At 42.1% G+C, this 22,729-nt stretch overlaps 1 protein-coding gene and 1 long non-coding RNA gene across 8 annotated transcripts in view; one reads left to right on the forward strand and one right to left on the reverse strand.

Moving 5' to 3' along the window:
* The window catches only part of PPARGC1A (PPARG coactivator 1 alpha), a 672,898-nt gene that overhangs the window by 529,095 nt on the left and 121,074 nt on the right, over positions 1–22,729 (forward strand). The window lies entirely within an intron of this gene.
* On the reverse strand, positions 3,923–4,699 carry LOC136794440 (uncharacterized). Its single transcript, XR_010841203.1, has 2 exons — positions 4,334–4,699; positions 3,923–4,141 (listed from the first exon to the last, which is right to left on the reverse strand). It is a non-coding gene; the product is annotated as an uncharacterized lncRNA (long non-coding RNA).

A 22,729-nucleotide genomic window follows, 5' to 3' on the forward strand; every position in this document is an offset into this window, starting at 1 on the left:
AAGTCTATGATCCTTAGGAAACTTACTGGGGGAAAGATAGTCTTTTCTCGCTGGATGTTCTGGTTGCCACTGCTTGATTCTGCCCACCCCACTTCCCGGGCATGTGGGTATTGTAGACGACGGCTCTTTCAGGAGGTGGTACCAGGACACAAGTAGTATTTTGCAAGAAGAATCCTTGGCTTTGCCTGTGGAGCAGAGAATGTGATCCCTAGCTGGCAGCCAAACCACAAGCATGTGAGCAGGGCCGCGAGCTTGGTTTCTGCCCAAGTACATGTAGGGGAGCGGAAAAGACAGGGAGCCTTTGTGAAAATGATGCAGCCTCACATGCAGAGACAGTTCCACAGTATCTGGTAGGATATTCCACCTTTGCCCCAAAGGAGAGACATTGTTTCTTGTTTACCTAGAGTCATCTTCTTTGGAAAGGGAACCTCCTCATTCGTTTCCTGGAACTGGGGTCTTAGGAAGCCAGTCAACCCAAATGAGCCTCAGTTTCTTCACCTATAAATCGAGACTAATAATAAAACTTTTCTGCCTATATAATAGTGTCTGGCCCGGAGTTTTTGCTCAACCAATATTTGCTGTAAATGTAACCAAGAGGATGGTCTTCACCAGCGTGGGCCACCCAGTTACGTGTCTTCTTGTTGTGATTAATCAACAGAGTGTCTCAGGTGCCACTGTTGCAGAAAGTTGAAATAGCCTTCCTGAAGTCTCTCCATCATCTCACAGATCACAATCCTAATTGTTCCCAGTAACTAGGGTTTTATTTAGTCTAGAGGATCCAGCCTTTTTTTTCTTCCTTCCTTCCTTCCTTCCTTCCTTCCTTCCTTCCTTCCTTCCTCCCTCCCTCCCTTCCTTCCTTCTTTTCTTTCTTCCTTCCTTTCTTCCTTTCTTCCTTTCTTTCTTCCTTTCCTTCTTCCTTCCTTCTTTCTTTCCTTCTTTCTTTCTTCCTTCCTTTCTTCTTCCCTTCCTTCCTCCCTCTCTCCCTTACTTTCTTTCTTTCCTTCTTTCCTTGTTTCTCTCTTTCTTTCTTTCCTTCTCTCTTTCTTCCTCCCTCCCTCCCTCTCTCCCTCCCTCCCTCCTTCCTTCCTTCCTTTCTTTCTTTTCTTTTTTTTTACACCACGCTAGCAGGACAAGTGGATGCTATGCTTTCTACTGGCATCTCTGCTTCTGTTGCTAACACACAGTGTCACTGTTCAACGGTGATCCTGCATAACACAGTGAAGGCTGGTCCATTGCTCTGCAGGGACCTTTGTTGCTATAGATCTCCCAGCAGACGCAATGATGTCCTTGGCTTGGGCTCCAGCTTGCCACATTCTTTCATCACACTCGCATGCTTAGTTAGTGTTCCTCATAGCATTATACCAAGACGGTAGCAGGCTCTGGGTGGATTTCCAGTCTCAGCCAAATCCATCCTTCCCCATGTCACCTTCATATGGGTCCTCTTTGGGACCTGAATTGAGACTGCCTCATTCTAATAGCGAGATTCCAATAACATTGAACATTAAATGAGACGTTCCAATTTCTCGTTCCACGAGTCTCCTTATCCCCATGACAATTTGTTTGTAAATCCATCCTTTAGTGGATGGGTTCACATAGCAAGCGATATTGGGAGACATCTTTGTTAGACCACACAGGGTATAGTACCTCTTTCCCAAAAGGAATTAGTGCTCATCTTTTTTTTTTTTTTTTTTTTTGTGGTACGCGGGCCTCTCACTGTCGTGGCCTCTCCCGTTGCGGGGCACAGGCTCCGGACGCGCAGGCTCAGCGGCCACGGCTCACGGGCCCAGCTGCTCCGCGGCACGTGGGATCTTCCCGGACCGGGGCACGAACCCGAGTCCTCTGCATCGGCAGGCGGACTCTCAACCACTGCGCCACCAGGGAAACCCCCCGATGCTCATCTGTTTTGCCCACTCCTGGTAGATGAGTGGTCAGCAGCTGCCGGTACCTGGTGTCAGGTGAATGATTAAGTAATGTATGTGAAAGTGCCTCCTAAACTAAAGCCCTATAAGAGTAAGCTCTTGTGATTATTATTAAATGGGCAGGGATGATTTATACACAGAATACTGGGCCAGTACTATTCTCCTTAATACTGAATCGTGTTTCTTCTGTTTCTCCCTTTCTTTGTTATCCATTTTCATATTCGTTTCTTTTACTTAAGCTTCATAAGCCTTCAACCAGTGTGGGGTGAGCAGGTGAGAGTTAGTCCACCCAACAAGCCAAGCTTTGGTGTGGTGGGGAAACACGTGCTCCTGGATGCAAAGGAAAAATTATAGTATTAATAACTTATAATGTGCCAGGTGCATCCTTACTCTCTCATTTAATCCTTGAAACAACCCTGAAGGCTTTCTTCTCACATCTGAGGAAAGAAAGATGGAGATGTTGAACTTCACGGACAGGCCCAAGTCCACCTGGCTCCTGAGTGGCCGAAGCAAGAGGCACACGTCATCATCTGGGGCTCTTTTTCTGCTCTAGTGCGCCCCCTGGCTTCCGGAAAGGGAATGGGCTCCATTTGAAAAATGTTCACGAGCTTTCAGACATTTTGGCCTAGGAATAATTAGGCAATGGCTCCATTCCTTCCTGCTGAGCTTCACCTTTGCTTTGGGATCTTCTTATTTTTATCCCCTTAGAGCCACCACTTGTAGGGAAGAGTGTGCAGTGTGCCCACCTGGCCAATGCAAGTCGTTTCTTCTTCCTGAAGAACCTAATGTTAACAGCCTAGAACCAGCAAGACTAGGATTCCTAGACCCCATATGTTGGTGGCTTTCCCTTTTGCAGAGCAAGTTGCTGTGGCCTTTGTCAGGGCATTAGCACATGCAGCGCCCTGAATAATCAGATGTGGGTACATTAGCAGGAGGGGGTCTAGCTTTCCTTCTTCCCACTGGAATTCTTCCTACTTATGTTTCTCCATGAATTTCTAGCTTCCTTGATTTATCTTCGATAAGTTGTCTTTCTATTAAATACAATTTTTATTTCTCATTTTAAAAATTTTCGTCTTGTCAAAATACTGTTTGTGTTTATTAAAAAAAAAACAAACCTATTTTCTATTCCATTTCCCATCATATAAACAGGAATTTTTGCCCAATACCATTTATTACCTTTCATTTAGTTGCTAATGTTTCTCTAATTACATGGAACTTCTGTCATGCTTTTTGTTACTCACCTGTCTTTCCTAAAAGAGCATAGTAAGGGCGCTAGCTGCAGGTTAGGTCCCCTTATGCTACTTACTAGCTGTGTGATCCTAGAAAAGTCATTACGTATCTCTGACCTTCAATCTATCAAATGGGAAGAATAACATATTACCTCCCTAAAGGTAGAAGGAGGGTGGACTAGGTAATTTCCAACTAGGAAATATGATTAGTCCCACTCAGGATGTTCTCTGTCTCTTCACGTACTTGTGTCCTTTAAAAAACCTTCCTATCTTTACTGACCCTTCCCTTTGATTTTTAGTTACGTATTCCCTACCGTTGTATAAATTTTCGTTTACTTCTACTTCTTGTGATTTCCATCTGCTGAATAAATGAATGGATTTGTTTTCTTTCTACCTGACTACCTACCTACCTACCTATGACCACCACCACTACTACCACTACCGTTACTGTCTACTGAATACCTACTCAGTGCCTGGCTTTGTGCTGTGTGCTGAACATTACCTCCATAATTCCTTTCAGTAACTCTGACAGTTGGGTGTCATCATCCCCACTTTATAGATAAGAAGACTGAGGCTCATGGAGGTGAAATAACTCGATTGAGGTCACACGCCAGTAAGTGGTAGAGCCAGATTGTGGGCTTGGGTAGTTCTGACTCCAAAGATCACCACAGCTTCTGTGCCTTTCCAGTAGTTACTATTTATCTAGCATCTACCACATGTGCCACTTAGCATGGATCACTTCTTTTTACCCTCACAGCAATATTGTAAATTAGGTATTATTATTTCATTTTACTGCTGAGGATAACAACACTTAGAGAGAGACCTTAGGTAAATATGCCAGAGGCACACAGCCAATAAATGTTCTCAAATCCAATGTCGGATGACCTCCTTTCTTCCTTCTTTTCTTCTCTCTGCTTTGTGAATGAATCAGGGAGTCAACGGGTCACCTTCCTTTCTTCCTCTTTTCCACTATTCTTTGCTTCCTTTCTTCTCCTTGAAAAAAAAAAATATGACTTTACTTTTCAAGTTAAAAATCTAAAGCATGCCAGAAGCCAAAAAAACAGGGAGGGGGCAGTAGTAGCAGAAAAGCACAAATAATCCAGAGTCAGCCTATAATAACCTTCCACCCAGAGATGACCACTTGCCTTCGTTTTTTTTTTTTCCTCCTTCCTTTCTTGCCCTTGCCTTGGCGTCCGCTTAGCCAGGAGCCACATTCCTTCTCCATCTCTTCCAGCACAAACTCCCTGTGGGGTTCCGTTTCCCCCGCTGCGGCACTCGGCACAACGGTGTGACACACACATTTGCAAAACTAATCAAGTGTGGCGGGGACAGGGAGTCCCAGCCCAGGCTCAGAAAGGCAGCAGCGGCCGCCCCGCCGTGCTTCCCTCTCCCTGGCCCCAGAGGTCGGGTGAGCCAGCGACTCCCTGTAACTGAGCCCTGGCTGCCCCTCACCGGCCCAGGAAGCGACAGAGGCCCTAGCAACGGAAAATGCCACGGGACCCTCGGGGGCATGTGCATGGGCCGCCCCTGGGAGTCTTTCGTTCTAAGCCGAAGTTCAGCTGAAGGGCAGCAGCCGAGCCAGAAAGTCATGTGGCTCTCATGTTGGTTAGTGTGTCACTTTGAACAGCTCTTATCTGATATTATTATGACTAACCCAGTGCTGACAGCATGGGGCAGATTATAGGGGCCATGTGACAATTATTTAAGGCATCACAGAGGGCACCGTATGGCATGTATTAACCCATTCTTTCCAGGATCACTTTCCCACACGAGTTTGTCCCCTTGAGAGTCTGGGTAGGGAGGGGGAGGAGAAAGAAACAGAAAAGTCCATTGGACCTCAAAGGGTCCTACAGGTTCCCATCTGGATGGCCCCTTAGTAGCAAATTATTTGTGTCCCTATAGCTTGAATGGTATATACTCTTTGGGCTTAAAAAAAAAATCAATGGTGATAGTTGTTCATATTTCAAAACCTTTCTTTTCTTACACGTTGTACTGAGAAAATTCTATGCCTTTGTTGTTGTTGTTGCTAAGGTTGATCTTTAAGATATTAGAGAACTGCATGGAAATCCTGGCTACAGAAATAGTCATTCAGCGTCAGACCTAAATGTCAGCAGTGAGAAGGCATGCCTCCTCACGATTGGTGTCTCGGAGAGTGCAAAGCAAACATAAGAAATGCTACGATTTATTATTTATATTCTGCCCTGAGTGTCCATGGAAGGGCACAATGGTAAGCCAACTGCACAAGGGCTGCCATGCCAAAAATCAAATTCACAGCCACTCTTAGCAGAGGCAGACTATTACATATAGAAAGGATAAATAACAAGGTCCTATTGTATAGCACAGGGAACTCTAGTCAATATCCCGGGTTAAACCATAATGGAAACGAATATAAAAAAAGAATGTATATATGTATATAACTGAGTCACTTTGCTGTACAGCAGAAATTAACACAGCATTGTAAATCAACTCTACTTCAATAAAAAAATTAATAAATAAAAATTTCACAGCCCCTCATGTGGCAGAGAGGGATTTTGTCCTGCTTGAAGCCATATGAAGCAATGTAAATGATCTTTATGTTTGAGTGAAAAGAAATTTTCAGACCTTATTTGGGGACTTAAAAGTAAATAAAACAGAGTGTTTGGAGCAAAATTTGGATGACATCATCTAAATAATGTCCTGGGTGCTAAGATGTAACTATGCTCAGTGGGGTACCCTGGAGGGACAAACAATGGCCTCTCAAAGCTTTAGGAGGTGTTGGAAAACAGCCATGTTTTGAGGATTTCCTTGGTGAGTTCAGGCCCTGTCAACATTTGGCTATAAAATGGAATAATAATAGTACCTTCCTTATTGGGTTTTTAAAAAGATTTAATGAGAAGAGGCTTAGACAGGCTTAGCCTAGGGCACAATGAGTGCTCAATGAAAGCTGACAGGTGTTACTCTAGTTATTATTCTTGTTATTGTCATTGTTTGCATGCTCAGCAGCAGAAGGCAGAAAACTTTGAACACAGACTTGAAATGTTGACATTTCCAGGATGATTTCAACCTTGAGACCACTTCAGTCTTCCTACTGATGGTCAAGCCATTCCCAAATCCTCCCCCCACATCCCCATGAGTGCCACACTTCTTCCCCTCAGTACAGTGCCTGCTACTGCCTCTGTCACAAAATGTCCAAAAATGTTCCCACTTTGTTACTGCAAAGGAACCAGGACCACTTCCAGTAAAATGATAGAATGAGTGGGAGAATCCCTGGAGGCAGCATCAGCCTCATCCTATTGCCCCGAGCAGTTCAGCTCTGGCTCCAACTTGCATGTGCCATTCAACCATACAACAGGCCTGTGGTTCACAGGGCCTCCATCCTTAGATGGCAGTATAAGGAACATCTGTTATGATGTGAGCACATGCTGGGGGGTTTCATTCTTCCATCTTGAGCAACTTATCAAAGTTTTCCTTCTACCACATCTAGCGCCCTCTGTCTCACTTTGTCACGAGCAGTGCTTTAGCATCCTTTGTAGATTAGTGCTCTGTGTCCCTCCCCATCTGTCCTAACATTTAATCCAGTGTTGGTGAGTTACTTATCCATTTATTTAGCAATAATTATAGAGTGCCTTTTTTTGTGCCAGACATTTTTCTAGGGCCTGGAGATACAAAATTTTAAAAAAGAGCATAGAAGCCCAGAATAATTTTGCTGCCTCTATTCTTCCACCAGAAATTGTGGATTTTTCCCTCTAAGGAAATTCTACTCAATGGCGGCTGCATACAAGGATGGTGACCATTGGGAGGGTAAACCATCAAACCTGAGAATAGGCCAGATACTTTTTCTTCATATCTTTACTCTGATGAATTAGATCAGGGTTGATATTCATTTGATATTATCAGTTGTCAAAATAGTGAAGTGCTCATCAGTAAATAGCTGCTGCCTGAGCCCTCTGAGTGCCTGCCCCGCGTCACCTTGGCTTCTGCTCTTGGAATTCCTTGGTTGCCTCATGATACAGGAACCAAAGAATTAATCATTATAGCAGGACCCTCTAGAATATGTTCTGATTGGTGATGTCCATTTCCATATAGGCCGTTATGCCTGTGAACATTTTTGAGTCATAGTACAATTTGTTTCCATGATACAGAAGTCAATCATCATGAGCTGAATTTTGATTGAGGGCAGTGTAGTACACAATTGAAGATCATGGGCTGCATCAAGATTCCACCCCTTCTGATTGGAGTGGCTTTAGATGAGCTATTCTCAATTCTTTAGTTGTCCTTTGTGTAGATGGGGAGAATAGTAATACCTGGACCCAAGCTGCCTAGAGCTACAGCAAGGATAAATTAATTCAGACATCTACAACACCTAGAACAGTGGATTCTTATTTATTCTTAATGTTATTAGATAGTTTGGCAAAACTCATGTTCAAATTTAATTTATTTCAAGAAAAGGTGAACCAGCTTGGATTACGCTCTTCTCTAACTGCAGAACAAAACAAAACAAAACCAAACCAAGAAAGAAACCATAAACCTTTTCTTAAGGGATGTAAGGAAGTAAACATATATGAAATTCTTATTTTTTTGGTGTGATTAGATGATAGTATCTTTAAAATATCTGTGTGGGGGGTATAGGTATATATATATGCATTTTTGTGAGAGAACTTGTATTCAATAATTGTTGTTTTGTTTGTGGTGGATACAGAGGTAGATCCGAGTGCCCTTGCTATCTTTGAGCTCATTGTCTTTTGGGGGAAATGGGCATATAATGTGCTGTAGCAGATGAGTATACTAGGCTCTTGGGAACCCTCAGCAGAATGACCTAACTTAGCCTCAAGGGGTCAGCAGGATCTCCCAGACAAGCTGACATCTTAGACGATTCTTCAAGGAAGAAGAGATGTTAGATAAGGGAAAAGGCCTGGAAAGGGATTTCGGGTAGAGCTTGGGCAAAGGCAAGAAAAAGATCATTCTTTTGGAAACTGGAAGGGAGGGGGCGTTGGTAAGAAGTCAGGCTGGAGGCATGGGCAGGGGCCAGCTCAGAGAAGGCCTCCCCGCCATGTTCAAGAGCTCCCTCTAGGTCAGTGTGGAGGCCCTGAAATGAGGTAACAAGGTGGGTGTGGCCATCATTGCGTCTTAGAGCACTGGGATGAGGTTGATGAGGGTCTGAACTAGCACCTTGGGAGTGGAATGGAAAGGAAGGGCCAGATTTAGGAGTGATAAGGAGTTCAAAGTGATGCCTGTATTTCTGGTTTGGGTGGATCTTACGGCTACTTTCCGAGTGATACAGAAAACACAGAGAAGCAGGTGAGTTGGGGGGAGGATGTGAAGATGTAGGTTGTACACTTTGAGTACCCCTGGACTTGCAGGGTGTCAGTGGTTGGCAGCTGGCTGATTCAAATGCTGAGAGGAGGCATTCTGGGCTGGAGACATGGATATGGGTATCATTATTGTAGTGATGATGGTTCATACCTTGAGAGGCAATGACATAATCCAAGGAAGAGTAAGAAGAGCAAGCAGAGTAGGCTGAGAACAGAATTACAGTGAACACCAACATTATAGGGATGGAGCACTGTGAAACAGCATTTGGAAAGGTAGAAAATCCAGAAAATATAGCATGACTACAGTCAAATTTGAGAGGGTCAGGTAGACACACAATCTTGCACAATTAATACTCCTCTGTTATTAGACTTCTTTGGTAACATGTTGGGTTCAAAGTTTTATAAGAACTGCCTTGACTTCCTTAACTGAATATATATATTAATATATATATTTATATATGTATTTTTCTTAAATATCATGTTTCATGACAGGTAACTTTAAGCATTGGACTGATTTATTTTCCTTTTTGCCTGTAGACTAAAACCAAAGTATTAAGTGAGACGTAAAAATGATCTTCCTATATCCTCTCATGTCGCACCGCTTTCAGTGAAATCTAGACTCATAAAACCTTTTGTCTGAGTCCTGGACTGAGTTTAGGTCAATTCTTCTTTTTAACTGAATCCATTCCATTTTCTCTCATCATCCTCAAAAGATGGTTCCTTCACTGCTTTTCACATTCTTTCATGAAATGTTTGTCCTAAATCTCTTTTATTTTGAGTGGCACTTATAAGCTAGAGTCTAGCATGGAGCAGATGTACTCATTTAATAGTTCGCTTTGATGGCTCCTTTAAGAGGCTTTATAATCTTTATATTTTACCTTTGGGTTTGGAATTTTATGCTCCTTTAACAGGTGTATTACCTTCATCAGATGTTTTCATTTTAAGCTGTTGACTTATGAACACATAGCCTGTGGGGATTGGTGTGCAGAAAATTTATTCACTTACAGATTTATTCTCCTATTCATTTTTGTATTTAGTGCAGGGATATGCAGAGAACCTTAGATTGCTTGATAATGACGGTTCGTTGGTAAAAATGACTCTTTTGATGACCAAATTAATTGTTTCTTCCAGTTGACAATGGGTTGGTGAAAGATCGCTCCTGTTGAGAGGATTTTTAGAAAGTTAATTAAAAACAAAATGCTTTCAGGCCCATATTTAGTTCTCTGGGTTTTCATTTTAGGAGAAAATTGTGCTTACACATCTCTTCTGAGGACACTTGAAGGCTTGTCTTTTAAGCTATTTAATTGTTCAAGTAATTCACACTTTTCAAAACGTAAAGTGTTTTGCTCAACACTGATGTGTTCTGATCTCACCATGAACCTATCAGGTTTCTATAAAAGAGAGGAAAGGGGGCTTCCCTGGGGGCTTCCCTGGTGGCGCAGTGGTTGAGAGTCCACCTGCCGATGCAGGGGACGCGGGTTCGTGCCCCGGTCCGGGAAGATCCCACATGCCGCGGAGCGGCTGGGCCCGTGAGCCATGGCCGCTGAGCCTGCGCGTCGGGAGCCTGTGCTCCGCAACGGGAGAGGCCACGACAGTGAGAGGCCCGCGTACCACAAAAAAAAAGAGGAAAGGGGGAGAAAACTGTCCTTCTTCTGTTTTGATGTGTGAAAGAGATGGAGCAGGAGAATCTTAAATGAAAACAGCATGTGTAAACAAAGGGTTAGTTCAGGCGGCCACATCCCTCGTGCCCTTTGGTGATGTGAGTGAGGATGGAATTCAGTGAGCATCTATGGTGAGGAAGTTGGTCCTGCCTGGGCTTGGTGCTGCATGGAAGTTTGTGCCTGCAAAAGCTAAACTGCCCCAGAGCCTTGTGATTGGAGTCTTGTCTGAGAAAACAAACGGAATAAAAGACTCTTCCTTTACTTTTTGCCTTAGAAATTTGGACATGTCTACTGTGGACATTAATTGAGCAACCCTTCCTCTAGATAGCACGGATGGCCCCTGAAAATGGGGTAGGGAATCTCCTAGGAGAGGTAGGGCACTTGTTTACACAGAGAGGGAGGCTAAGAAGTTTAGGACTGGCCCATTCGGTGTCCAACCTATTTTTCAGTATTACAAAATGGAGCTGATGGTCAGGTCGATCTTCTATGACTAATCGTCTTCAGCATAAAACCACTGTAAGTGACTCAGCATAGTTTGCTATCACTTCTACCTGTGCCCAGGAGAGGCCAGGACTGAGCCAGCCCTGAAATTGATTTACCCTTGCTTCCCAGACTCAGAAACGGCATCTGTCCATAGTAAAGAAGGAGAGCGTAGGCCAATCCTGGAAGGAGATTTTGCGATTTCTTCTTGAGTTCTGGGTTGTGTCCTCTTGAAGAAAACGATGTGGCTTCAACAAGAGCAAAAAGAATGAAAATATGAAGAAAGTGTTGAGGGTGGGTGTAGAATTAAGGAAAAGGAGGTGGAGAAATTATTTCGAAAGTGAACTTTTTTTGGAAATTTTTATCTCAGGGGAAAGGTAGGGGGTGGATTTGATACCTCTCTCTCTTTTCCATCTCAGGAAGTCAAGTTAAAATTTTGCTTCGGGTATAATTGGAGCATTTTGGGAACCTATTTCTAAATCTATGTTGATCAGGTTATACTCCTTTCTCCCCTTTATATTCTGACAGCTCTTTGATGTACTTCTTTTCTAGTAGTCACTTCTTTTTTTTTTTTTTTTGCCTCAAGAGTATTTGTGGTTTTTTTTTTTTTTTTTTTTTTTTTTTTGCGGTATGCGGGCCTCTCACTGTTGTGGCCTCTCCCGTTGCGGGGCACAGGCTCCGGACGCACAGGCCTAGCGGCCATGGCTCACGGGCTTAGTTGCTCCGCGGCATGTGGGATCTTCCCGGACCAGGGCACGAACCCGTGTCTCCTGCATCGGCAGGCGGATTCTCAACCACTGCGCCACCAGGGAAGCCCCTCAAGAGTATTTGTTGATGATGCATTTTCCCTATGGAAAATATGCTTCTCCTTGAGAGGAGCATCCATATCTTATTCAGTTGTTTGTTTACATCACTAGCATTTAGTCATTACACAGTTATCTTTCTCCTATTAAGTTCACTAAGTTCATTTGTTAAGTGAGTAAATAAATCAGTGATTGAGCAAGTGAAGAAGTTATAAAAGTAACAGATACTGGAATACAGTTGTTTTCAAGGGGGTGAGTCAAGCAAACGGCCACGTTCCTCAGTTGCCTCTTTTGACCTGTATACAATTTCAGGCTCTTGACTTAATTCCATACCTCAGTCTGCCCATTTATCCAGCATCTTCAGAAATACTTCTCTAATGCTCGAAACCATGGTGAGACTCAGTTGTTAGGAGCAAGGAGCCTCCATATCTTTTTACCAAAAAACCCTGCTGTACTGGAGGTGCTTTTATTTTCAGAAAAAACAACCTGGGGTTGTACAGCACTGGAAGAGTTAATGGCAGCCAACAAAATGAAAACCAGAAGCTCCTGGGGGAAAGTCAAGAACTGGAAAACGCAATAGTTAGCTGATAAAATGTCTGCTTCAGTTTTGGCCAACTTCCTTGAACCTTGACCCATCGCAGTAGCCCCCAGTTGAAGTGGCAAAGAGGTGTCCGCGATAAATCATCCTGCCAGGAAACAGCACAAACTTTAGTAAGTTACATGTGGAAGCCAGAGTGGGTACAATCATGGTGGCGCATGGACGAGCCAGCAGGCTTCCAGTGGGGTTGAATAGCCATGGGATGCCTTCTGTTCATTCATAGATCGAAAATGAGTTGGGTATTTTTCATTGAAGCATTCCACTGTATCTGTCAGGAGTAAACCAAACAAACACATGGAGAGCTAAAATGCTGGCGGACTCCTTCACCTCAGACCCAGAGAGTTAGTGCCTTGCTGTGGATGACTGAAGTCAACTCCTGCTTTTATTCTCGGTTTGTTTTTAACGTTAAAGAAAAAAATCAAAGGAAAGTGAACTAACTGCACTAATAAAGCTAATCCTCTTGAAACATGACAGAGTTAAAAAAAATGAAGCCTAGCCATTGTGTGAACACGTCTACTCCCCGCTGTTACTGGGGGCAAGAAAGGAGGGAAAGCCCCTGGATGGCTATAGAAATTCAGACCACACATGGATGTGTACCTGCATATCTTGGCAAGAAAGTGAAGTCGTCTTAGAGATGCTCCTTTCTTGATGTGATGGGATGTTGAGGGCTCCCTGTCTTCCATTGCATACCAAAGCTTAGAAATATACTCTGTCCCAGCTAGAATCATTTTCTCTTCAAGTGCCAAACACCCAGTCCATCAGGGGCCAATTTCTCACATGCCTGATATTTCTCCCTTGCACCGAAGGATCTTTAGTGTTTGTGTATTGTTTCTCCTATCAGACTGCAAATTCCATAAGGTCAAAATCCAGATCTGATTATCTGGGTATCCTTCCCTGCTCTGCCTGCCTTCTAGTATGATAAGAATATTTCGTGAACATTGTGGATATTCAATAAATATTTGTGGAATGAATGAATAATATTATTCCCTGTCGATGGGTCATAAGCAAGGCTTACACACTTAGAAAGTGCTCTCTAACATTTCTAGAATCACATTATAATTTGGGGGCTGGCAGAGGCCTTCTGTTTAGGCGAATGCTGTATTTTCCTTGAAACCACGGAATTATTATTATTGCTTTCAGGATTTGCAGCCACATGGGTGGACCTAGAGATTGTCATACTGAGTGAAGTAAGTCAGACACAGAAAGACAAATATCATAGGATATTGCTTATATGTGGAATCTTTAAAAAAAAGAGGGGGTGCACATGAACTTATTTACAAAACAGAAGTAGAGTCACGGATGTAGAAAACAAATTTATGGCTACCAGGATTGAACTTCCTTTTGAAAGCTGAGTCCAAATAGCGTTTCACCCCAACGAATACATGAAATGTGCACCTGTAAAACTGTGCTTGTATTCAGTTGGCTCCACGTTCCTTTGACGATAAATTCCAGAGAAGCCCCACACAGAGTGTGCTTATCTTGTTAAACCCTCCCCTCCCACCTGCCGGCCTGATGGGATCTGAGCACTTTCAGGTGGTTCCGTGGTCGCCAGTGAAATGTCCAACAAACTGGTGTTCAGGGTGCCCAGGGGGACTTTTCATGAGTTGCTGCCTGGCACCCCGGAGTCGGTCCAGCAGTGTGGTGTTTGTGTTTAATGCAAGGATCCAAGTCGGATCCCACGGCTGACCTGGCTCAGGCTGAGAACTGGAGATGCCTGGAGAAACATAGTTTTAAGTTACAAAGTGTTTCACTCCCATGCACTTCTCTGTGTGGAGACTTTCTCAGGAGTGGAAGAATCCCTTCTCATTCATTCAGTGCAATTCCTTACACACTCCACCCCTGTCTCCCCAACACACACACACACACACACACACACACACACACACACACACACACACACACAGAGTTGGTTATCTGAGGACAAGCCTTGGGTTGTTTACTGGTTTCCCAGAATACAAAGTCTTGAAGAGTTGAATTGTGAATGTAATCTGATGAATCAAAGTCAGCCCCATTCCTCAGAAGAATGTGATGAGTGGGAGACAGGAATTGTTCCTCTGCCCGAAGCTCAAAGTGGCGTACCCCACTCCCTCCCCTTTGAGACACAGGGTAGGAGGGCTGTGGGTGGGTGACGTTCTTTTTATAGATGAACCCCTAGTTCTCCGGGCTGTGCCTTCCTGGCTGTTTACTTGGTGGGCAGGCCCGGGCTGGGTGATGGAGCTGATGAATCCTCAGCAGAGCATGAGTTCTACCTGGGACAGGCTCCCTGTTGCTGGGACTGGTTTGAAGAATGGGGAGGAACCTCTTTTGTTTTTTTTCCAAACAGAAACCTGAATCTGGTCTGGCTCTGGTCATTTCAATCGCAGGGCAAGCAGGAAGGAGGATTCTCGAGGCCAAGTTGTAGGATACAGAGACTACATAAAAGAATTCCAGCCAAACTAGCCCCAACGTTCCCATTTCTGAAGTTGAGGGAAAGTTGCGACTGAGGAGATGGGAAGAGGAAAGTTGGGGTGTAAGAGGAAAAGATTAGAAGAATGATTGCAGCGTTCTTCATAAACAAGTTTAGGGTTTGGGGGAAAATGAAGATTTGGCTTGTCCAAGCACTACTTAAAACGGAAGGATTATGGTATTTATGCCTGAATCAAATTCCCCAGGGGCAGGGGGCACTGCTTGCTCTCTCACGGCTTCCATGTCCTTAGTGCACTGCCAAGCTGCTGGCTGAGTAGTGTTTTCTGCATTTCGTAGTTTAGTGTTAAGGGATGGCAGATTGAAGTCTTGACCACAGTATAAACAAATTACCATTATGACGATTAACATCAATAGTAACCTTGGTTCCATTTTCATCTTTTTTTTTTTTTTTTGTGGTACGCGGGCCTCTCACTGTCGTGGCCTCTCCCGTTGCGGGGCACAGGCTCCGGACGCGCAGGCTCAGCGGCCATGGCTCACGGGCCCAGCCGCTCCACGGCATGTGGGATCCTCCCGGACCAGGGCACGAACCCGCGTCCCCTGCATCGGCAGGCGGATTCTCAACCACTGCGCCACCAGGGAAGCCCCATTTTCATCTTCTAAAATTTAGATAGATCAAGTCATAGTAGCCAGAGGTGCCTTTCTAGGTAAAAGACCTGAGAGATTACTGAGTTCGTTCATCATCTGCCACAGGAGAATACAGTCCCACCGGTAGAAGCTTCTCTGCCCTTGATCTTAACCCATTCCATTACACTTACAATGCTGCTTTGAACATTTTATGTTTTATCTTTTAAAATCAATAGATAGTTTTTGACAGATTGCAATGGGATTTCTTTATGCATACCACTCTTCTGGCTGAGTTAAAAATGATAGTCTCAAAATGATTTCATTTACATTTGATCCTATGTGAACCTCAAGGGTCAAAGAGAACAAGTCAGACTTCTGGATCTTCGCTCAACCTCTCACCCACCACTGGTGATTCTTCTCGCTCTCCTGTTTCCATTGTCTTGTTGAATACCTTAGCTTCTGTTACATCCTCTTATCAGGGTCTCTTATTAGCAAGCACTTTACAGTGCTGACTTGATTCTTCCAATCTGACTCAAATCTCAGGTACTTTTTCTTTGTCCTGCATTTACGCTCTATTCACTCAGCTAAGCCACTTTATCAGTGCATGAAAAAAGAGAACATTCTGTCAATAACAATATTTTATCTAAGCTCCTGACCAATTAGTATAAAAGCCATCACTCAAATCCTATTTTCTATTAGTAAGAGGGTGGACTTTTCTTAAGGGCTGAAGCAAGAGGAGAAAATCACCATTCATTTATTGGGAAGTTAGAATAGAGAGCGAGTGAAGGCTGGGCTGCATCTCAAGAGGATTCACAATTCACTTCTTTTTCAAAGAAAAAAAATCTCTTCCTTTCTTAGATGAAAAGATATTTCAAACAGCAAAAGTTTTCCTTCAAGCAAAATATCCTCTAAGATACGTAGAATCATTGAATGCTAGGGTAATTTGGGAAGTTAGAGATTTTCTCTTGCCACCGCTCTATTTTAGGGATGGAAAAACTGAGGCTTGGGGCTTCCCTGGTGGCGCAGTGGTTGAGAATCCGCCTGCAGATGCAGGGGACACGGGTTCGTGCCCCAGTCCGGGAGGATCCCACATGCCGCGGAGTGGCTGGGCCGGTGAGCCATGGCCGCTGACCCTGTGCGTCCGGAGCCTGTGCATCCGGAGCCTTTGCTGCACAGTGGGAGAGGGTACAACAGTGAGAGGCCCACGTACCGCAAAAAAAAAAGAAAACCACAGAAAAAAACCTGAGGCTTACAATAATTACATAAATTTACACAAAGTCTTGTATATGGTAAGGGGAGAATTAGTATAGGAAGCCATGTTTTTAGGGCTCTGAGATTGATCTTTTCCCCATGCAACCATACAAAAAAATAATTGAGTACTTTTGACATAGCCAGCAGGGTGCTTAGTGCTGTAGGGGCAACAGAGAATGAAGATAAAAGGTTGCTGCTCTCAGGGAGCTTTATGATATTAGATAAAAAATAGATATATTCAAATGAAGAAACTGGAGAAGGGTGAAGCTTCGCATAGAATCAAGTGCTAGATGGTGCAGTGTGGATGGGGGCAGCACTCAATATTAACCATGTTGGGTCATAGTTTATGGAATAGATGAGTCCTCAAATAACTCACAAAGAACCAATAGAATAGTTATCCAGAGAGAACAGCCCAGAACAGAGGAGCAGGGTCAGCATGATATATATGGAATAGGAATGGCAAGTACTTGACACACAGGTCACTTACTCCACTCTTTATTCATGGCAGACATTACACATTGATCGTAGAAATTTTCCCAATGCTTAGACATGGTTGAATTTTTTTAAGCAGTGAATTTCTGGTAGCCATTATGAAATAGGCAGGAGACAATGAAATCTATTTGTTAATTTGCACGTTAGCATAGAAATATCTTCCTGGTTAGAGTGATTAGTTTCTATTTTAATATTAGGAAATAAAAACATACAAGCCCTGTCTTTGACAGTCATGAATAATACTTGTCACGATGACCCATGCATTGTTAAGGGACATGGAAGATTTATGTATAATCTATTTGAATTTAAATCATTTTTGATCATGTTGGACCTTTCCAAATCTAGTGCTTACTGCAGTGCCTGGTATATATTGGACATGCAGTAAATATTTGTTGAATGAATGAAACTCACAGTGAAGTTAATTGTAGCCTTGAAGAGGTGAAAGGCCAGAGTTTTATGAGCTGAATCCATCCAAGTCATGCTGGGACCTGAGTTAGGAAGTAGAATATTCACAATATATCATAATGCACAGCCACTTTCTTCTGTAAAATTGTTATAAACGTGGCCCTCTTTTTCCTGCCATGCACATTTGCTCTAAGTCACAACATTAATTAATGGAGAAAATTTATTGTAAAAAAAGAGTAGCAATTCTAAATTACTTGTTTTCATGCATTTGGATGCCCTAGCCAACTCCACTCTACCAGAAATAACTTGGCAGGTTTTATTTTCAGAGAATACATTGGCACTTTTATTTTAATTTCAGTTATTAATCAATGAGATTGTAAAATACACGAGATCAAGGACTTCAGACATTATTTCAACTGCTCACCCACAAGTGAACGACATTTATTAAGCATCTACTCTTATGAGGCGTTCTTTTAGGCAAAGGTGAGGCTACATAAAAGGACAGGACATAGTTTCTAATCTCAAGGAACTCAGAATATAGGAGGGGTGATGATGTAAATTAACATAGCTACAAAATCTGCCATTTACAACATGGGTACTATAAGTTGTAGCTACCCAGTAAATGCTGGTAGATATCACCTTATATCCTCAACTTGGGGTGAGCAAATATATTTCATCTCTCTTGCCTGTTCCAATTGTTTCATAATGTTTACTTGGAATTCATTATCAAGAAAGATTCTGAAGCCATGGGAATATTCTGAAAGGGGTGGCAATCAGTGAACAGTGTCAGTCTGTGAGCAAAGGAGAGTGAGGTGGCAGGTGCCAGAAAAGGACACAGGCTTTGTACTGAGAAGTGGGCTCTTCGGGACATTCATTCCCTAACATCTTCCCCTACTTCTGATTTAGTAGTTGTTGATTTTCCTGTTCAGACATAGGATCCCTAAATGCCGTGCTTTTTTGAATGATGGTGTGAATACAATTTGATAAAAGCATCATTTCCAGGGGGTTCAAGAAATAGTGAAAAAAAAGACCTTTCAAAAGTTTAATGGTGATGTCTAGATCTTTATTTTATTTTATTTATTTATTTTTTGTGGTACACGGGCCTCTGACTGTTGTGGCCTCTCCCGTTGCGGAGCACAGGCTCCGGACACGCAGGCTCAGCGGCCATGGCTCACGGGCCCAGCCGCTCCGCGGCATGTGGGATCTTCGCGGACCGGGGCACGAACCCGTGACCCCTGCATTGGCAGGCGGATTCTCAACCACTGCGCCACGAGGGAAGCCCTAGATATTTATTTTAAAAATAATGATAATGATAGCTAACATTTGTATATTACTTTGTAGTTTACCAAGCACTTTCACAAAGTAGAAACAACCTAACTGTCTGTGAATGGAGTGTTGGCTAAATAAATCAAAGCACTTTCATACAGTGGAATACTAGGCAGCTGTTATACAGAATGATGTAGATCTTTATTTGCTGATATGAGATAACACCCATGATGAGTTTTAGAAAAGCAGGTCTATTGTACGTGTCTAATGCTGTTTAAAAATTATATTTTCACAGACATCTATATTTGTATGTAGATACAGCATTGAAAGAAATCTGGAAATTTATACAAGAAAATGCTAATAGTGGTTGTCACTGTTTACTGGGATATAGAAGACTTTTGCTGTCTCCTTTCCATCTTTCTGCGTCTTCTGAAAAACTTATGATGAACATGTGCTACACTCATGAAAAATAAGTCATCCATTAAAATCTTAAGCACATTACCATATATTAAGGTCACTTGAGCCTTATGACCACTCCAAGGATAGTTATTATCCATGCTTTACAAATGAGGGGCACAAGTTCAAATTAACTGCCAGTGCTTAGTTTTACTGTGTCAGGAAATATTCTGATTGATTGACACATATAAACTCATTTAATTATCACAGAAATCTTTTGAGGTAGGTCCTATTATTATCTATCTTTTACAGATGAAGAAATTGAGGCACAGAGAGGTTAAGTAAGTTGTCAAAGGTCACACAGCTTATAAGCTTATAGAGCCACGATTTCAAACCAGTTTGCTTGACTCCAGGGTTCACGTGTTTCACAATGATGCTGTGCTGCCTGATAGAAGGTGCAGGGTGGGAGGAGGTAGCCTTGGTAGCTGAAATTAGCTCCTTGGCTCCAAATTCTGTTCCCTTGTCACTACACGTTTGCATGTGCCTCATTTTATGCTTGCCGTGGATTGTCAGCCCATTATCTCCCCATCCCAACATGGCCTCATAGCCTGGTATAATTTATTTAGGGGACCTCAAGGTAAATTTCTGCTAGAATTCAATATTGAGAAAAAAATCACTCTTGGCTACATGACAACATTTATACATATATAATCTACTATGTGCCAGGCACTGTTCTAGAAACTGAGATAAAATAGTGAACAAAAAACTACTGTCCTCATGAACCTTACATTCTAGTGGAAGGGGACAGAAAATAAGCAAAAGATAAAAAGTTTAGAAAATTGATAAATGCTATGAAGAAAAATATGGAAGGAATAGGGATAGTAATGGCCAGGCAATGGGAGTAGGGGTGAGGTTACAATTGAACTAGAGAGGTCAGGGAAGTCCTGTTTCCTTTTGTTGAATAATGAATGTTTATCTAACCCAACACTTTTTGATTTTTGTCCAAATGGCCAGGAAACTCAGAAGTAAATTCAGAACTCAGTTACAAAAAAAGTAGTGCATTCCAAGTATATACCTAATGTTTAATTCCTCGCTCCTCTTAACCTGATTTGATCTGGTTTTCATTTTTATAGTCTTGTTTTATGTGTCTAACTTCATATGTAATCCAGAATCCCATTTTTAGAAATAGATAGGATATACATTTTAAATATCAAAGAAATGAATAGAGTCAATGAAAAGTACAAGAGAAACTAAACAGCCCATTTTCCTTGAGTTCAAAGGAATCTCCCCTTCTTTTTTCTCATATTGACTGTTGAATAATCTCATCTCTGACTTGATTGGGGACTCTTCGTTTATTGCTTTCTCTCCAATGCCCATGACCCTCTCTCCCTCTCTCTCTCTCTCTCTCTCTCTCTCTCTCTCTCTCTCTCTCTCTCTCTCTGACTCTGTCTCTATCTCTGTCTCTCTCTTTCCAAGAAGGTTTAGACTTGTGTTTCTTGGCTAGAACTGGTCTTTTTCTTTTGAGATACAAAAATCTTTCCTCTTTCATTACTATAATCTTTTTAAGTGACTGTGAAACTTCCTAGGACCATGGCAATACCTGGCAGGAGTTGTGGATGCTGATGGATATTGTAGTTTCCTAGAGTAATTAAAACTACAATTATTTACAAGGCTTCATTTAGAAGCTGTTGCAATCTATAGTTGGTGTTAATTGATGACAAATTCAAGCTATTTATCAGTAATGCAAGATATTTATGTCAACATCTTCTGTTGTTGTGCTCACACCTTTAACTTTGCGATCTTGAGAAACAAGACTTTATGTTAACATTAGTGCCTGGAAGGTGACTGAAAACACTGGTGTTGACTGACATCCCAGGCGTCTATGTTTGGTTCTGGCCATGTTGACCTGCAGTTAACGTGGTAACTAGTCCTTAGTCACAAAAAAGAGAGAGTTTTGTTTTTAAATATAATTTTGAAGATCTGTCTATCATGAATGTTAACAATATTTCTCTTTGGTTATTTTTCTGACTTAAGGATAGGATAAAACAACAAGGTGTTTGGGATTAACCGATACACAGTACTTTAAATAAAGTAGATAAACAGCAAGGACCTACTGTATAGCACAGGGAACTATATTCAATATCTTGTAATAACCTATAATGAAAAAGAATATGACAAAAAATAGATACATGTATAATTGAATCACTTTGCTGTATACCTTGAAAATAACACGACATTGTAAACCAACTATACTTCAATTTAAAAAAAGCAAAAAACCCCCACTCTCAACACATTTCTGTTGGTTGTGTTCATAATCATATTCCCAAGTTTTTGTGAAGTTTTGGAGGTGGCATCTTTATGCTTATGACAAGGCCTTGGCCTTTGCAAGACTGTGGGTGTGTCACATAGCCTGATATTATAGTCGTTTGTAGATATGTCAGTCTCTTCCACTAAATTTAAGGCAGAGATTAGGTGTTAATCACATAAACTGGTGCTTAACAGAGTGCCTTCTAGATGGTCAGTGATCAACAACTCTTTGAAGAGTAAATATGAGAATTTATGCCCATATGATTGTCTTATAGGAAAGATATGGAAAACACATACCTGATTCCCTACTGGTATATGGAGAATCTATAAATAAAGTAAAAAGGCTTAGAACATGCCTGAAATACAGTAATTACTCAATATAATTTACCCATTATTAGTATTATTTATTATACTATCTCAGTATTCCCAGGGCATAGCAGAATGTATGGCACAGAGTTCACCTTAATAAAGATTCTTTTAGGAAAGAACACATGAATGAATGAATTCCAGAAGAGGTTTGGTATCCATTCTGTGAGCTTGCCCAGCACTTCCTGCATTGCTTAACTCCAATATATTCTACTAATATATTCTACTTTTTTATTCATCGGCTCACTTACCAGCCTGTGGTGCTCCAAAGGGAAGACATCTTCATCTCACAGTCTGAAGGCCAGCACAGCCTGTAGAATGTGGCATGTTCTCAGTGCATGCTTTATGAACGGATGCATGTGAGGATGGATGCTTGAATACATACCTCCTCCATGATGTTCTGTTAGCTCAGAAGAAAAATAGTTTGGGTGGATACCAATAGGAAAAAATATCCTACCTTGCTGTACATAGCTATAGAATTCTAGCATGTATTCCTTTTCAACACATGTTTTTTAAGTTGTTTAGTTACCATTTTAGACCTATGGACATATTGTGAACAAGGCAATGTCTTTGTCTTCATGGAGAGTGTGTTCTAAATATCTCTGTGCTTCATTTTATTTGCATTTCCTGTCTTCTGAGAGTCCTACTTTACATTTGAAATTACACTAAAAATTATATTCCTGAGCTTTTAGACATTTCACCAGTTGGTCTACTACTGTTGAAGGGCCTACATTCTATATGCTCATCTATTACATGGCAGAGGGGAGAGAGAGAGGTTGAGAGAGATAGAGACAGAGATATGGGGTGGGGGGAAAGGGAAGTCATTGACCATTAGTCATTGACTAATTATAGTTTAACATGTGTTTCTTGATTAAATTGGAAGGGAAGGGGGACAGAAAGAGAAAGGAATTTGAAGAAATTGGCACACACGATTGGGAAGGTTGGCAAGCCTAAAATCTACAGATCTGTTGTGCAGGCTAGCAGGCTGAAAACTCAGGCAGGATTTTTTAGGTTACAGCCTTGAGGCAGAATTCCTTCTTCTTAGGGCAACCTCAGTTTTTGGTCTTACAGCTTTCAATTGATTGGATAAGGCCCACCCACATTATGGAGGGTCATCTGCTTTATTTAAAGTCAACTGATTGTAGAGATTAGTTACATCTACAAAAGAACTTCACAGCGACACCTAGGTTAGTGTTTGAACAACTGGGCACCATACTCCAGCCAAGTTGACACAT

The sequence above is a fragment of the Kogia breviceps genome, chromosome 6, assembly GCF_026419965.1.
Source record: "Kogia breviceps isolate mKogBre1 chromosome 6, mKogBre1 haplotype 1, whole genome shotgun sequence".
Lineage (NCBI taxonomy): Eukaryota > Metazoa > Chordata > Mammalia > Artiodactyla > Physeteridae > Kogia > Kogia breviceps.